A 16,468-nucleotide genomic window follows, 5' to 3' on the forward strand; every position below is an offset into this window, starting at 1 on the left:
CCATCTCAAAGTGTTCCATTTTGGCAAAACCTCCCAATCATGTACCTACACTTGCACTTCTGCTTTTCCTGCTGAAAAGCACCAGCATATCTATCTGAGAATTGTGCCACTTAAGTGGTTGCTTTTCACAAAACAATCTGAGTGATCTTTTCAGTCTGATCTGCTGTACTACTTACAAGGTAGGCATGATATCTTTCTGCTGTAATTGGTTTATTATTGTCACATACTGAGATACAGTGAAAAACTTTGCATGCCATCCAGAGATCTCAAAACATAATTACATCAAGGTAGTGTAATACAAAGGGGAAAAAAACTAACAATGTAGAGTTACAGCTACAGGGAGAGCACTGTAGTGTACATTTACAGAGAAGAGGACATGCAGGAAGATAATAAGGTACAAGGAATATAATGACGTATATCATGTCAAGAGTTCATCTTTAATCTACAAGAGGACCATTCAGGAGTTTAATAACAGCAGGATAGAAGCTGTCCTTTAGCCTAGTACTGTGTGTTTTCATGCTTTTGTGCCTTCTACCTGATGGAAGGAGGAAAACCAGAGAATATCCAGGTTGGATGGAGCCTTCGATTGTTTTGGCTGCTTTCCCAAAGTTGCAGAAAGTGTAGGTAGTCCATGGAAGGGCAACAGGTTTTTGTGATAGACATGAGTTGTATCCACAACACTCCAATTTGATTTGCTTTTGGGTAGAACAGTTGCCATGTATATCATCTCTTAATTCTTTGGGCTCATCTCTTTCAGAAAATATCTCCCAAACACTGAGAGCACTTGTCTCTTTTTAATTGTACTACCTTAGTATGGATGACATTAGGGAGAATCACTTGCTGCTCCCAAATCTGGTTGATTTGCACCAACATCATGGCTGTTGGGATTCTTTACTCAGAATTATCACCTTTGGAGCCAGCTACTTTGTTTTTAAAATGGTATTCTGAATCTGAGCATGACTGCTTCCCTACATGGCTCATCTCATTCACTCCATGCTTTACCCAAACATTTCTTTATCAGATGCTCATGTTGTCATCAATTATACAGTACTTACAATATCAGAATAATCTTGCCATTGCTCTGCCCTGTTTTTAATGATTTTTAAGATCACATTGTACACATTCCTTTCCACCCCGACTTGCCCATATGCAAAGTAAATTTATTATCAAAGTGCGTACATGTCGCCATATACTACCCTGACATTCATTTTCTTGTGAGTATTCAGATAAGTACAAAGAAACATAGTAGAGTCAATGAAAAACCACACTCAACAAAGACAGATAAACAACCAATATGCAAAAGACAACAAACTGCAAATATCAGAGATTTAAGAAAACTAAATAAGCAATAAATATCGAGAACATGAATTGTAGAGTTCTTGAAAGTGAGCCCATAGGTTGTGGAATCAGTTCAGCACTGGAGTGAGTGAAGATGAGGGAAGTTATCCCCTCTAATTCAAGAGCCTGATTGGGGAGAAATTACTGAACCTGATAGTGTGGGTTCTGAGGCTTCTGTACCTCTTTCCTGATAACAGCAGCGAGAAAAGAGCATGGCCTGGATGGTGGAGTTCTTTGATGATGGATGCTGTTCTCCTGCAACAGTGCTTCTTGTAGATGTGCTCAGTGGTGGGAAGGGCTTTATCCATGATGGACTGGGCTACTTTTTATTGGCTTGAACTAGGCTTTTCCATTCAAGAGCAATGGTGTATCCATACTCTCCACCACACATCTACATAAGTTTGTCAAAGTTTTAGATGACATTCTGAATTTTTGCAAACGTCTAAGAAAGTAGAAGCATTGCTGTGCCTTCTTTGTAATGGCAATTACATGCCAGATCCCCTGCAATGATAACACCGAAGAATTTAAAGTTGTTGACCCTCCCCACCATTAACCTTTTGTTGAGTTGCCTTATGGACCTCCAGTTTCCTCCTCCTTTAGTCAATAATCAGCTCTTCGGTTTTGCTGACATTGATGGAGAGGTTGATGTTGTGGCACCATTCAGCCAGATTGTCACTCTCCCTCCTATACGCTGATTCATCACCACCTTTGATTCGGCCAACGACAGTGGTGTTATCAGTAAACTTAAATATAGCATTGGAGCTGTACTTAGCCTCGCGGTCGTTGGTATAAAGCAAGGAATGTTTTTGCAGCTACTCATATTGCTTTATACATGAGAGCAATATTAGCATACTTCCAAAGTTGCATTTTGTCTCCCTTTTCACTGAATGCACTTTCTCCTGTTGTCTATTTTCAGCCTGGCTTTGTGTAACTGCATGTTTGAATACTTGTACAAAATTGACTGTCCAGCAATGTAGCCTTCATTCAAGATGAATTCCCAGATCCTATGTATAATCAACAAATCCTTCAAACCTCCAACTTCCTGCTAATAATCTTAAGTTGGTTAAGAAGCATTAAAAGACCTTCCCTGTACCTCTCTTGAGTATAAAGAACCAGTAACGATCATCCGTATCTGGGCAAGTTGTAATGTGCTTTAATGCAATGCATCTAATGCATTCTCCTGGGTCTCAGAAGAGAGCTTAAATGGTACAATTTCCTCTTCTTGTAACTAATGAAACACTTTCAACTTCTCCAGTTTTATCTCCTATGGCCAGCTCAGTTTACAATATGAACTCTTCCATGTAATGTCTCATTCTTCAGACAAATTACTTTCCAGGAAATCAAGTGGCTCAGCTGGTTGTCTTTAGTAATGTTCTCTCTTAATTGAATTATTGACCGCAAGTCTCTTGATGCATATCACATGTTGCCTCATCATAGAGTTATCATACCTGGCATTTGATACTGCTTTGCGAATCAGACAAGGTTTCTAAATTTTTTTTCAGAAATGCTGGCTGATTAAATCCCAAGAAAATTAGTTACTTTTGATCAACAATAAGTGTACTTCTAAATAAAATACAAGTGTAAACTTGTCAAGGTAAAATTTTCTCACTGTGACATACTCTAGAGATAGACTGACTTTTAGCAAGGTCAATTGTCTTTCTAAAGTACTGAGCACTGGTCACGTGAAGCAATTCTTAAAGAGGTACCAACCACTGTATTAGAGTATTACATGTGAAGTTACTACAGATAATTTAAAAACATTAAGGCATTCACTATTGTAAGATAACCATATACAAAGATCTAATAAATTTCATGACTATCTAATTATATTTTTGAGATTACTGTACTTCACTTTAAAATTAGTGCATGCAAATACTGCTACTTGGCTTTTTCCATTTTCTTTGAAACATGCCAATAATAGGCAATGCTTCTAAACAAAGTAGTAGTTCTGATTCACAAGTAATCAGATTCAATGTGATGTGCATAGGCTTTGTTGTTTAATACTGCCTATTGTGAACCTGAATCATTGGGATAAAATATTTCCTTTCGAATTTACGACAATTTGCCTTAATTTAGAGCTTCTACTTGGCTCTTTCCCACCCTCCATCTACCACCTTCCCTAAATAAAGACCCGAAAAGCATAAATATTTAGTTCTCAGTCAAAATGACTAACCTTAATCAAAATTGTGAAGTATTTACATGAGTTGGAATGTCTCTCAGGTCTTTCACCAGTGATTTCTGGAAAATAACTGCATATGGGTATTGCAATATCCGAAGATTTATGCTTGATCCACAAATCAATAATTGACTTCTACTTTAATGTCTTTACAATCAATATTGGTAAGAAGAGCATTTTTTTGCTGTTGTACAATCTCTCCTGCCCCACTCCTGAATACATTGGCTTATGCTGGGATATATCTCTGTTTTGAGGGTTGAATTATTCATGTATGAGTGCTTTTTATTTGCTTATTGTTTGGCAATATTGAGACAAAAAAATTGGGCAAATTCAGCCATTTTCTAGGTCTATAATAAACTGAATAGGTCTATAATAAACTGCATTAGCAATAAAAATACCTGCTTATTCTAAATGATTCACGGACATTTGATGTATAGTATTCTGGATTGTTCCTTTGTAATGCCACCTATCAACTCCACTCACCCCCATGTTACCTTTGTAACAACACTGGGTATAGGTTTCTATTACATTTAAAAATACATGTGATTGATTTGTGACCGCTTAACAATAATACACGTTTTTGAAAGCCATGCTCTTAAAACAATGTACTTAGTTGACAGTACAAAATTATTGTCAAATCAATATTTCATTGGGATAAGTAAAAACTTAATTTTTGCTAGGTAGACATTGATGGATGATTTACTTTTCCCCCAGTTAATATAAATCAAAACTGAACAACATAAGTCCTAAATATGCTATAGACATTGTCTAGGACATCTCATAACTGGGAATTCTCAAATTACAATAATTCTGGTTAGTAACTATTTAAAAATGGGATATGATGTGAACAACACTGCATCTTATTCATAGAAATGCTTTCCCAGCCTTCGTTGTTGGATAGACAATAGAATCAGGAATTTTATTTAAAAGAAATCAACATATATATTTTTTAGGGTCAGGAGAATACAAAGTAAAAGGAAGACTCTCCATCTACACTGTCCATACTAGTTCATTTTAAACATTTCTCCAATTTTCCTTTCCTTGCAGATTTTTATAATGTGTGCTAATTTTATGGTATTTTTCAATTTGCACACATAATCTACAAATAACCGCATACTTAAAGCAGTTATTAAAGGTTTTGTAATTTACTAGTATTGATATTTTATCATAATACACAGATTTCTCTCCAAATTCAAAGTGGCTTTAGGAAAATGGTGGACATTTCTAGTTTTACTAATAGAACAATTGACCCATTTTCAGTCTAGCGCTGTATTTTTTGCTTATGCAACTGGAAAAATGGGCCAGAAAATGGCAGATGGAATTTAATACAGACAAGGGTGAGGTGTTGCATTTTGGAAGGACAAATCAAGGTAGGACATACACTGTAAATTGTAGGGCACTGAGGAGTGCAGAGGAACAAAGAGATCTGGGAGTTCAGATATATAATTCCCTTAAAGTGGCATCACAGGTAGACAGGTTTGTAAAGAAGGCTTTTGGCATCCTGGCATTCATAAATCAAAGTATTGAGTATTGGAGTTGGAATGTTATGGGGAGGTTGAATAAGACATTGGTAAGGCCAAATTTGGAGTATTGTGTACAGTTCTGGTCACCTAACTATAGGAAGGATATCAGTAAGGTTGAAAGAGTGCAGAGAAGATTTACCAGGATGTTTCCGGGTCTTCAGGAGTTGAGTTACAGGGAAAGATTGAACAGGTTAGGACTTCATTCATTGGGGCATAGAAGAATGAGGGGAGATTTAATAGAGGTTTACAAAATTATGAGGGGTATAGACAGAGTAAATGTGAATAGGCTCTTTCCACTTAGATTAGGAGAGATAAATACGAGAGGACATGGCTTTAGGGTGAAAGGCGAAAGGTTTAAGGGGAACATTAGGGGGAACTTCTTCACTCAGAGAGTGGTGGGAGCGTGAAACGAGCTGCCATCTGACGTGGTAAATGTGGGCTCACTCTTAAGTTTTAAGAATAAATTGGATAGGTACATGGATGGGAGAGGTCTGGAGGGTTATGGGCTGGATGCAGGTCAATGGGACTAGCGGAATAATGTTTCGGCACAGACTAGAAGGGCCGAATGGCCTGTTTTCTGTGCTGTAGTGTTCTATGGTTCAATATTAAGGAGTGATGGAGGGGAAGTCAGCTAAGAATCAGATTTGGTTGGTTGGGTTTTGAATAAAGCCCAGGTTGGGTAAAAACATCACATTCCCTTTCCTAACGAACAACCGTGAGTAATGAACCAGATATTTTCACAGTTGTCACTATCGCCCCTGTTACTTTTTAATTGCGGAGTTGATATATCGAATCACAAACAACTACTGTGAGATTTGAACTTCGGTTTATTAGTCTAAGCCTGGAGTTCAATGTATAATATGATGCAGCTTTTGAACCCATAAAATTGTCCCATACCTTTACGAAAATGAAAAAAACTGCAACAACTGAAAATCTGAAATAAAAACATCAATGCAGGAAACACTCAGCAAGCTGGGCAGTGTCAATTGAAGAGAAAGAGAATTTTGTTTCAGTCCTGGGACTCATGGTCATTCCTTGAATTAATTTTTCTTTTTGTCCATTATCTCACAATCAATAGCATGATTTGAAAGACAATGGTAAAAATACCATTACCCAAATTCCTATGGACGAGAACCTACACTTAATGACGCGTATTTCAGTATTGATTTTCAGCCACTAGAGTTGATATGGCAGTTACAGAAAGACTATGATTCTTTGCATGTTTTATCTGTTGCTAAGAGCAGAAGGCCAGGCAATGTTATCAGAAAGAGAAACGAGCCAATATCACAGATGGAAGGCTGGCAGGAATGTCTAGCTCTCATACAATTAGAAATAAAGAGTGAGTTACTTAGAATTGAAGAACTCAGTAGAGTCTAATATGTCCAGACAGATGAAGTATTGTTCTTCTCGCTTGTGTTAGACTGTGTTGTAACAGTGCAGGTGGCCACAGACAGATGGTTCAGAATGGGTATGTGATAGAAAATTAAAGTGGCAGGCAGCCAGAAGCTCAGAGTCACTCCATGAACTGACCTTCAAAATGGTCACTCAATATGTCTATTTGGTTTCTCCAACTTTACTTCATTTTGTCTCACTGTATCAGAGAGGCTCCCCTTGTCTAGCCAGCCTTCTGCAACTAAAAACTAAATTATTTTCTCTTTCCAAGTTCTGATGAAGTGTTGGCTGTTTTTCCCTTTACAGATACTGCCTGAGGCATTTCCAAATTTTCTATATTAGATTTACAATATCTGAAATCTTTTTCATTTCTGCCTTTTACTATGACTTGCCTCAAGTCATACTGACCTCTATAATAGAACAATCTGCATCCTGCATCCAGTTATTGCTTTTCTCTTACAATTTTTTGATATATAAATGTGATGAAATAATCTATATGGATGGGATCCAAAACAAAGTTTTTCACTGTACCTTGGTACATGTGATATTACTAAAACAATTTACCAATATTATCTGTTTATCTACTGCCCTAAAAATAGATTACACATACCTTGTATTTCATTTGCAAATACTGACTACAACCTACCACCAAATTATGTGCAGTAACAGTTTGGGATTGTGAAACTATACAAGTGTACTCTTGCCACTTCCTAGCTGGAGAACACTTCCTGAGCCAAAATGAAAAAGAGGTACAGATAAATTTGTCAGATAGAAGAAATTTGCTCATGTCATCTGCTGATTGTAAATAACAATACAAATTGGGAGGGATGTGGGATATGAAGGATTTGATGAGGACACCACCTTTGGTGGTTTCAGTCCTCTAGCTGGTTACAGCTTCAAAAACAAGACTGCTAAAATCACAAAAATTTCCTCTCCTAAATGGAATGAAATAGTCTTCAGATTACTTCCCTTAGTACCTAGTGTCTGAAGTTAAGGAAAATATTGAACAAGCAAATGCAGATTAGAGCTGAAACTCATTCCAGTGCTGTGATCTCAACATAAGCCCAAAGTGAACTTCCTGGATTCTCTCAAAATCAAGACACAGGAAATCCTTAAAACAAGATTTCTCAGCTGTTAGCTTCTGTTTGCTTGTTAAGTTTATTTGGCTGTAACATTAGCTACATAGAAGCTATACTTCTGAAGGTAGTACCGTTAGTAACCCATTGTAATCGCACTTTGATAGATTAGTTGTTGAATATCCTGCAGGGTATCATTAGTTAAGAGTGAATGAACTTGCTTGGCTGAAGGAGCTACATACAAAAATACTGAACTGATAGATTTCATGGGAGGACAGGAATGAATGGCATGCAATTGCTGACATTGTTGGCCTGATTTGGCTCAACTCCATGGAAATCTGTGCTTTATTATGTGTTGTATGCAATTATCACTAAACTGCACACTTCAGTTCTAAGAAAAATGAGATATAGCTTTTAGAGAAACATTAGCAGCTCCCCTTGCAGATTCTGAAGTACGGTATTAATGAAGAAAAGACTAATTCCTGCATTTATATGAAGTAATATTTTAACTTTGCAAAGCTTACTAAACTTTCATTCTTAAAACCAGAAATTTCTGACCTGGGAGTAATTTATTCAGTCCATATGTTAAAGCAAATTGAATAAAATCATTGTTCAGACTAACTCCACTTCCCCAGTTCTCAATCCATAGTCCCATAAACTATAAATAAGTTATCTTTTGATGTGATTTTCTTCCTCCACCGCTCAAGACCCTACCACTTCTGGATTTAAAAAAAATTCTTAAATGTCCTTTTAATCTTTTTTCGAATTATATAAATTCCATATGTTTAGGTTATTTCATTCACAAGTTCCTGCTGAAATCTTTCAAGCTTACTTGCCAAGTATATCTCATTCTCATACAGCAAATTATTTTCTAATTATGACAAATTACTATCAAAGTTATAAATAAAATCAATTATCATTTTATACAAGTACACTTGCCAAATTTTGTGCTGCAAGTTGTTTTGACAAAAGGATAGTTTCCTACAAGTTACTGAGCTCAGCAACTCAGTGGTGAAGCCATCATTGCCCTAAATTCAGATTGAATAAATGGAACAAGAGCACAAACTAATACTTCTGTGATGTAGCTAAAAATTAATATGGCGAAATCAAGAAAATATGTAGATACTACTGAAGTAGATGTTACTATTGGTATAGTAGAACAGAAGTAGGAATATGTCATCAACCTTATTTAGCCTTTATAACATCATTGTTGTTTTTTTACTTCAGCTTCAGCTGCTTGGTCCAAATTTATCTCTCCAGATCTATTGATCACATTAAATATACTCACAACTAAGTGCCATAATTCCATTAAAGTAGATTATTCCAAAGACTTAAAATGTTTTACACTTGCTTATTTTAGTCTTAAATTGTTAAGCCTTCATTCTGTGACTATAGCCCATAAAGTCCAGGCATTCCTTCTAATTAAGAGAAACTGCCGCAGAGCAAATGTGAGACTGCAATGTATAGAGATTACATTACTGTACTAATGAACAGCAGACAAGAGGTCAAATTGCATGTAAGTGCAATTCCCATCATATCATCTGGGGAATTTCAACTCAGTTAATTAAAGCAATGGAGAATAAAACTACTTGTAACTGTAATGGTGACTATGATAAAATTTTCAGTCACAAAAAACATGGAACAAATCTAATCCAGCTGATAAGATCCACAAGACTTTTTTCAATCATCAATGTGATGGAAGATGTTATTATCAAAATTGCCTACACATTGAGCCAGCTCATTGATGTTGGGCTTAGGTACTTGGTAGACTACTGTGCTCCAGGCTTTAATGCATGATAAACAAAAAAGGAGCTGAGTTCAAGAGGTGAGGCAAGAACATTAAGACATTTATTATCAAGGACTTAATTGCATGAAGACTTATATTAGAGAGCCCAAGCCAAAACTGAAAACAGTAGGAATCAGGGAAAAAAGAAATTTAGAGACTGCAGATTCTGGAATCCAGAGAACAGAAAATGCTCTAGAAGAAGTCAGTGGGCCAGGCGGCATCTATAGAGGGAAATGGACAGTTGATATTTTGAGCCAGGACCCTTCATCTGGACAGATAAGGGGTCTTGACCCAGTCATCAACAATACATTTCCCTCCATAAATGCTGCCTGACTCACTGAATTCCTCCAGTACCTTTTGTGTTATCTAGAAAAACAATCAGTGTCAGTGGTACCTTGATGCAACAAAGAAGAAAAGCAAAGTTAGTAGTTAGCCTTAAATTATTTAAGGCACTTTCATAAATAATTAATTTTCATCTGATTACCTTCACCCTATCTTAAGGTGGGAGCTTTACAAATGATTGCTGTGTTGAGTTTCTTTCCCACGTCCACATTTATAAGTTCAAGATTACATAAAGCTTGAGATGATAAAGAGTAAAAAATATTGTTGTCAAAAAGGTGCCAAGCAATTATCCTCTCCTTAAAGAAACAGATTAATCACTTCCCTTTGACATTCAATGGCATTATACTCCAATTCATCACCATCAGCATTAGTGCCCCATATTATCCCAGTGCAATATTTGCCCGGGGTTTAACAGTACAGCCTGTATTGCAGCAACAAGAGCAAATTAAAATATGCATTCTGTGGCAGCTAACTCACCATGGAAATTTCAGAGTCTTTTGGTCCTTTACGAGGCACGCGAAGACATTCCAATTGCCTGGATAAGCTTCAACATCTGTCAAGAAACTGGATGCCATCCAGGGCAAATGCCTATGCGATTTACTCTCCATACATTATTCTGAAATGCTGCCCAACGTAGTATCACAAGCTGGATTGACAGTTTGTCAGCACTTTGTCAACAATACTTTCCTGACCCATGACCTCTATTTCCAAGAATACTGGGAATGCAGGCACATGGAAGCACCATCAGCTCTGAGTAATATATCACATTGATTTAGAAATATAGCACTTCACACTCTGGGGGTATTTCACATGAACTGCAGCTGCTCACCACTACATTTTCAAGTGGGAATTACACTGGATAATAAATCATTGGCCTTGCCAAGAGCACCCATATTCAGTAAATGAGTAAAACAAAACTATCAAGAGTTTGAGAATTGTATACATATTAATGTGATGACTTCTTATTCTCCTAAATTCAATATTTGCTGCTGTTCTATTCACTCTCCTCTTGATAAATTCTCAATCTAAAAGTCAATATGTTGGATATTCCCTGCACCCTCTCTAAATCAATTATATGCTCCTTTAATTAAGGGTACCATGTCAAATACTTGTCACTTTGTTTGTACTATTACCAAATTCCTATGCAATTACTCTTATTCTCCAATCTTCTGGCAATAAAGGTTAATCTCCTAATTGCTTCATGTATATACATGTTACCCTTTTTGTACTTATTTAAAATGAGCCCAAAATCAATATTTCTAGTCACCAGCCTTTTAAAATCCATCACATTTTTCTATTATTCCTACCAGTATAGATTATTCTCCAACATTAAGTTCAATTTGCTACTTTCTTTCCTGATCACTAAAACTGTCACGAGGAATTCTGCAGATGCTGGAAATTCAAGCAACACACATCAAAGTTGCTGGTGAACGCAGCAGGCCAGGCAGCATCTCTAGGAAGAGGTACAGCCGACGTTTCAGGCCGAGACCCTTCGTCAGGACTAACTGAAGGAAGCGTTAGTAAGAGATTTGAAAGTGGGAGGGGGAGGGGGAGATCCAAAATGATAGGAGAAGACAGGAAGGGGAGGGATGGAGCCAAGAACTGGACAGGTGATTGGCAAAGGGGATATGAGAGGATCATGGGATAGGAGGCCCAGGGAGAAGGAAAAGGGGGAGGGGGGAACCCAGAGGATGGGCAAGGGGTATAGTCAGAGGGACAGAGGGAAAAAAAGAGTGAGAGAAAGAATGTGTGTATAAAAATAAATAACGGATGGGGTACGGGGGGAGGTGGGGCATTAGCGGAAGTTAGAGAAGTCAAAGTTCATGCCATCAGGTTGGAGGCTACCCAGATGGAATATAAGGTGTTGTTCCTCCAACCTGAGTGTGGCTTCATCTTTACAATAGAGGAGGCCGTGGATAGACATGTCAGAATGGGAATGGGATGTGGAATTAAAATGTGTGGCCACTGGGAGATCCTGCTTTCTCTGGCGGACAGAGCATAGGTGTTCAGCAAAACGGTGTCCCAGTCTGCGTCGGGTCTTGCCAATATATAGAAGGCCACATCGGGAGCACCGGACGCAGTATATCACTCCAGCCGACTCACAGATGAAGTGTCGCCTCACCTGGAAGGACTGTCTGGGGCCCTGAATGGTGGTAAGGGAGGAAGTGTAAGGGCATGTGTAGCACTTGTTCCGCTTACAAGGATAACTGCCAGGAGGGAGAACAGTGGGGAGGTATGGGGGGGACGGGGACGAATGGACAAGGGAGTCGCGTAGGGGGCGATCCCTGCGGAAAACAGAGAGAGAGGGGAGGGAAAGATGTGCTTAGTGGTGGGATCCCGTTGGAGGTGGCGGAAGTTATGGAGAATAATATGCTGGACCCGGAGGCTGGTGGGGTGGTAGGTGAGGACCAGGGGAACCCTATTCCTAGTGGGGTGGCGGGAGGATGGAGTGAGAGCAAATGTGCGTGAAATGGGGGAGATGCGTTTGAGAGCAGAGTTGATGGTGGAGGAAGGGAAGCCCCTTTCTTTAAAAAAAGAGGACATCTCCCTCGTCCTAGAATGAAAAGCCTCATCCTGAGAGCAGATGCGGCAGAGACGGAGGAATTCCAAGAAGGGGATGGCATTTTTGCAAGAGACAGGGTGAGAAGAGGTATAGTCCAGATAGCTGTGAGAGTCAGTAGGCTTATAGTAGACATCAGTGGATAAGCTATCTCCAGAGACAGAGACAGAAAGATCTAGAAAGGGGAGGGAGGTGTCGGAAATGGACCAGGTAAACTTGAGGGCAGGGTGAAAGTTGGAGGCAAAGTTAATAAAGTCAATGAGCTCTGCATGCGTGCAGGAAGCAGCGCCAATGCAGTCATCGATGTAGCAAAGGAAAAGTGGAGGACAGATACCAGAATAGGCACAGAACATGGATTGTTCCACAAAGCCAACAAAAAGGCAGGCATAGCTAGGACCCATATGGGTGCCCATAGCTACACCTTTAGTTTGGAGGAAGTGGGAGGAGCCAAAGGAGAAATTATTAAGAGTAAGGACTAACTCCGCTAGACGGAGCAGAGTGGTGGTAGAGGGGAACTGATTAGGTCTGGAATCGAAAAAGAAGCGGAGAGCTTTGAGACCTTGCTGATGGGGGATGGAAGTATATAGGGACTGGACATCCATGGTGGAAATAAAGCGGTGGGGGCCAGGGAACTTAAAATCATGAAAAGTTTAAGAGCGTGAGAAGTGTCACGAACGTAAGTAGGAATGGATTGAACAAGTGGGGATAAAACTGTGTCGAGGTATGCAGAAAGAAGTTTGGTGGGACAGGAGCAAGCTGAGACAATAGGTCTGCCAGGACAGGCAGCTTTGTGGATCTTGGATAGGAGGTTTCAAATCTCTTACTAACTCTTTCTTTATTTAGTCCTGACGAAGGGTCTTGGCCTGAAACGTCGACTAAAACTGTCTCTGTCCCTTTGTACCATTTCTGAACCTTCTTCATAGCTTATCATTTCATTTAACTTTGCACTTTCAGCAAGCTTCAATACACTAACCTTTAAATCACTGAAATACATTCAGTAGCCACTTTAGGTACACCTGTACACTTGTTCATTAATGCAAATATCTAATCAGCCAATCATGCGGCAGCAACTCAATGTATAAATGCATGCAGACATAGTCAGGAAGTTCAGGTGTTGTTTACACAAAATAACAGAATGGGAAAGAAATATGATCAAAACGACTTTGACCATGGACTGATTGTTGTGCCATTTGGGGGGTGGGGTATGGTTTGAGTATCTCAGAAACGACGATCTCTTGGGATTTTCATGCATAATAGTCACTGGAGTTTACAGATAATGGTATAAAAACCAAAAGAAAAACATGCAGTGAGCGCTGTTTCTGGGGGCAAAAATGCCTTGTTAATGACGAAGGTCAGAGAAGAATGGCCAGTCTGTTCAAACTGACAAGAAGGTGACATTAACTCAAACATCCACATATTACAAACATGGTGTACATAAGAGCATCTCTGAAGGCACAGCATGTTGAAGCTTGAAGTAGGTGGCCTAAACAGCAGCAGAAGACCACATTGGGTTCCTCTCCTCTACTTAATTAAGTGGTCACTGAGTGTAAAAAATGCTGTTTACTTCTGTCTTCTATTTATGACCAATCCTCAATCCATGCTAATATTTCACCCAATATCCTATGTACCCTGTATCAGTGGAATTGTATTAAACGCCTTTGGAATTTCCATATATATTGAATATATTCTTCATTTTCCCTATTAGTTGCATCCTTAAGAAAGTTCCTAATAGTTTATTCAAAAACAATATTATCAAGTAATATTGACCCTTGAACAAAATATTATGATCTTCAGTGTCTATACTTGCATTTCTAATAGTAGAGTGTACTGTTTTACCTCTTATTAATGTCAAACTATGTAGTTGATTTTTCCACATTTTCTTTCTCTTCTGTCCCACCACTCTCCCAATCCCTTAAGATGAGAACTGAAATCTGAGCAATATTATGGTTTGAAAGCATTCACTATGTCTACTACCAGATCATTAAAAATGATAAGCTGTAGTTGTCTCTTAGTATCATTCATTTCTACAGTACTTTTCTCTATTAATACTGTTAAATTCTGCATATTCATTGGACATTTAATTCCCACTGTTTCTGCTTTTTTTCTTTGTCTTGTACAGTGAAGACGGATAAATTATATTTATCTCTGTCCTTTCTTTATTTCGCCATTATAGTTTCTCCAGTCTGTATCGTAAAGGGCCTTGAGGATGGGGAACAGCTGATAGCATTGCCAGTGATGCCTACATTCTTGCAGTTTAAAAGTACAAATGCACTCTTGCAATTTTTATTTCTTATTCAGACTCTTAAACCCAGTTTTAACATTCCATGCCAGATTATTCATTTTGTTTTCCCCATTTGTCAATCATAGTTGTCCTTCACTGATTATTTTGACAATTTTTGAGACCCTTTTAATCTAAACCATCCTTAACTTTTCTAGTTAATGACAGTTACATCATATTTCCAATATGAATGCATATTTGCTGAGAATTATGAATTAGTTCTCTACTCATGCGTTCATCATTCATATGAGCTTTATCGTCAGATAATTATGGAACTTCCTCATGATATCTTATTTTGCTCAGGTTGAAATAGTGGCAGATTGGAAGATAATATTCTAAAATATTTATATATGTATTCCTATGAATTCCAATGCTCTCTAATCGCATTAATGCATTGCTTTGGTTGCTGTCCCTGGACCTTAAAATTCACTTATGCCAAAGTACACAAAAACATGCCAGAAAATATTCCTCTCCACAGTCCCTACAGGCCTTGTCCAGTCTCTGTTTGGAGTAAAATTGCATTTGGATGACTGAGAGTGCAATATGTGCACTAGTATCAGGACATCCTTGGATACTGGAGATGGAAGACAAACCACAACAGATAAGAGTGAATCTAAAACACTGCCAGCACCTTTGAAGGGGGAAATTAGAATCAGGACAAGTGTTATTAGGAGATTGCACTGCAGTTGATAGTTGAGGAGTAGAATGAAGCTCTACCTATTGTTGCTCCCACCCCTATACACAATTGCCGGTGCATAGGGGTTGGGGCAACAGTTTATATCAGTTTTTCACTTAGTACTGGGTTGGCAGTGTGAGATTAAGCTCAGTTTATCATGGGGCATTGCAAAGTCAAATATTTAGAACTCAAATTCCTATGAAAAGCTTGAGAATTGATGTTGTGTATTACTGATATAGAAAGGGCAATGAAATTACATAAGTGAGCCATTAGTAGAAAAATGTCTGGTCAAATTTCAATTGATGTTATTCAACCAGGAAGTGGTTACAGGCATGACTCACTGTAGATTAAGTTAAGTTAAATCATCAGTCATATGAATTGGGTTTTAAAAAATGCCATGAGGTGCATTTTTGGAACAAGAGGGCTCATTTGTTATATTGTCTGGAAGTAGTGTGATGAACATCTGTTTGACTGTGGATCTGCCTACTTACAAGTGTTTCCCAATTTGGAATACCATTAGATGTTGGTTTTGTTACAATTTGCAATGCCTTCATAACATTGCAATCAATTTTAATGGATCTGCTAAATATCTGAGATACCTGTTGTTATTACGTTGTGATTCCATTTTCTGTGTCTATTGCATCATAAAATGACGCACCATATGGCTACCAAATTTTCCGTCAATCATTTGCTCAGTGCTTATGTTCTCCAAGAGTAGCATTTACCTTCATAATGTCTTTTTATTTGTGGGAACATGAGAAGAGAGTATAATGTTTGGACAGAAATTGGGCTTTGGAATTAGTGTTTTGAAAACATTTTCTCAACTGAAGTTTAGAATTCAGAAAGTATTTGCAGAATTCATAACAGATGATGAGTAGTCATGTTTATATGTGGCCTCATTGTAAACTCCACAGTCACAATTGACAACATCTCTGTAGATCACCTATATTTGATTCCTTCATACTAGCAGAATAGTGTCCACTTTTGGGAACATATTTACTGAATATCATTATCATACTTTTCCAACGTCCAATTCAAAGTGTGATCTATAGTTTTACATATTAGGAAGCAGCAATTGAGCCTCTATCCTCCACCAAATGACAGTTAATTATCATTCATCAATGATTTCTCCTATTCTACTTGTTAACTTTTGTGCTTACTTTCCTGGAATCTGATCCTGTATGTTGTGTGACATGAACAGAATTTTTCTGTAAGTGTTTGGATTCTTTGACTAGATTGGATTTGTATCATTCCAAGCCTAGTTACCATTAATATTTAATATATTTTTCTTTAACTTCCGCCATAAATCCCCCCCCTTTAA

This window comes from Mobula birostris, chromosome 7, assembly GCF_030028105.1.
Source record: "Mobula birostris isolate sMobBir1 chromosome 7, sMobBir1.hap1, whole genome shotgun sequence".
NCBI lineage: Eukaryota > Metazoa > Chordata > Chondrichthyes > Myliobatiformes > Myliobatidae > Mobula > Mobula birostris.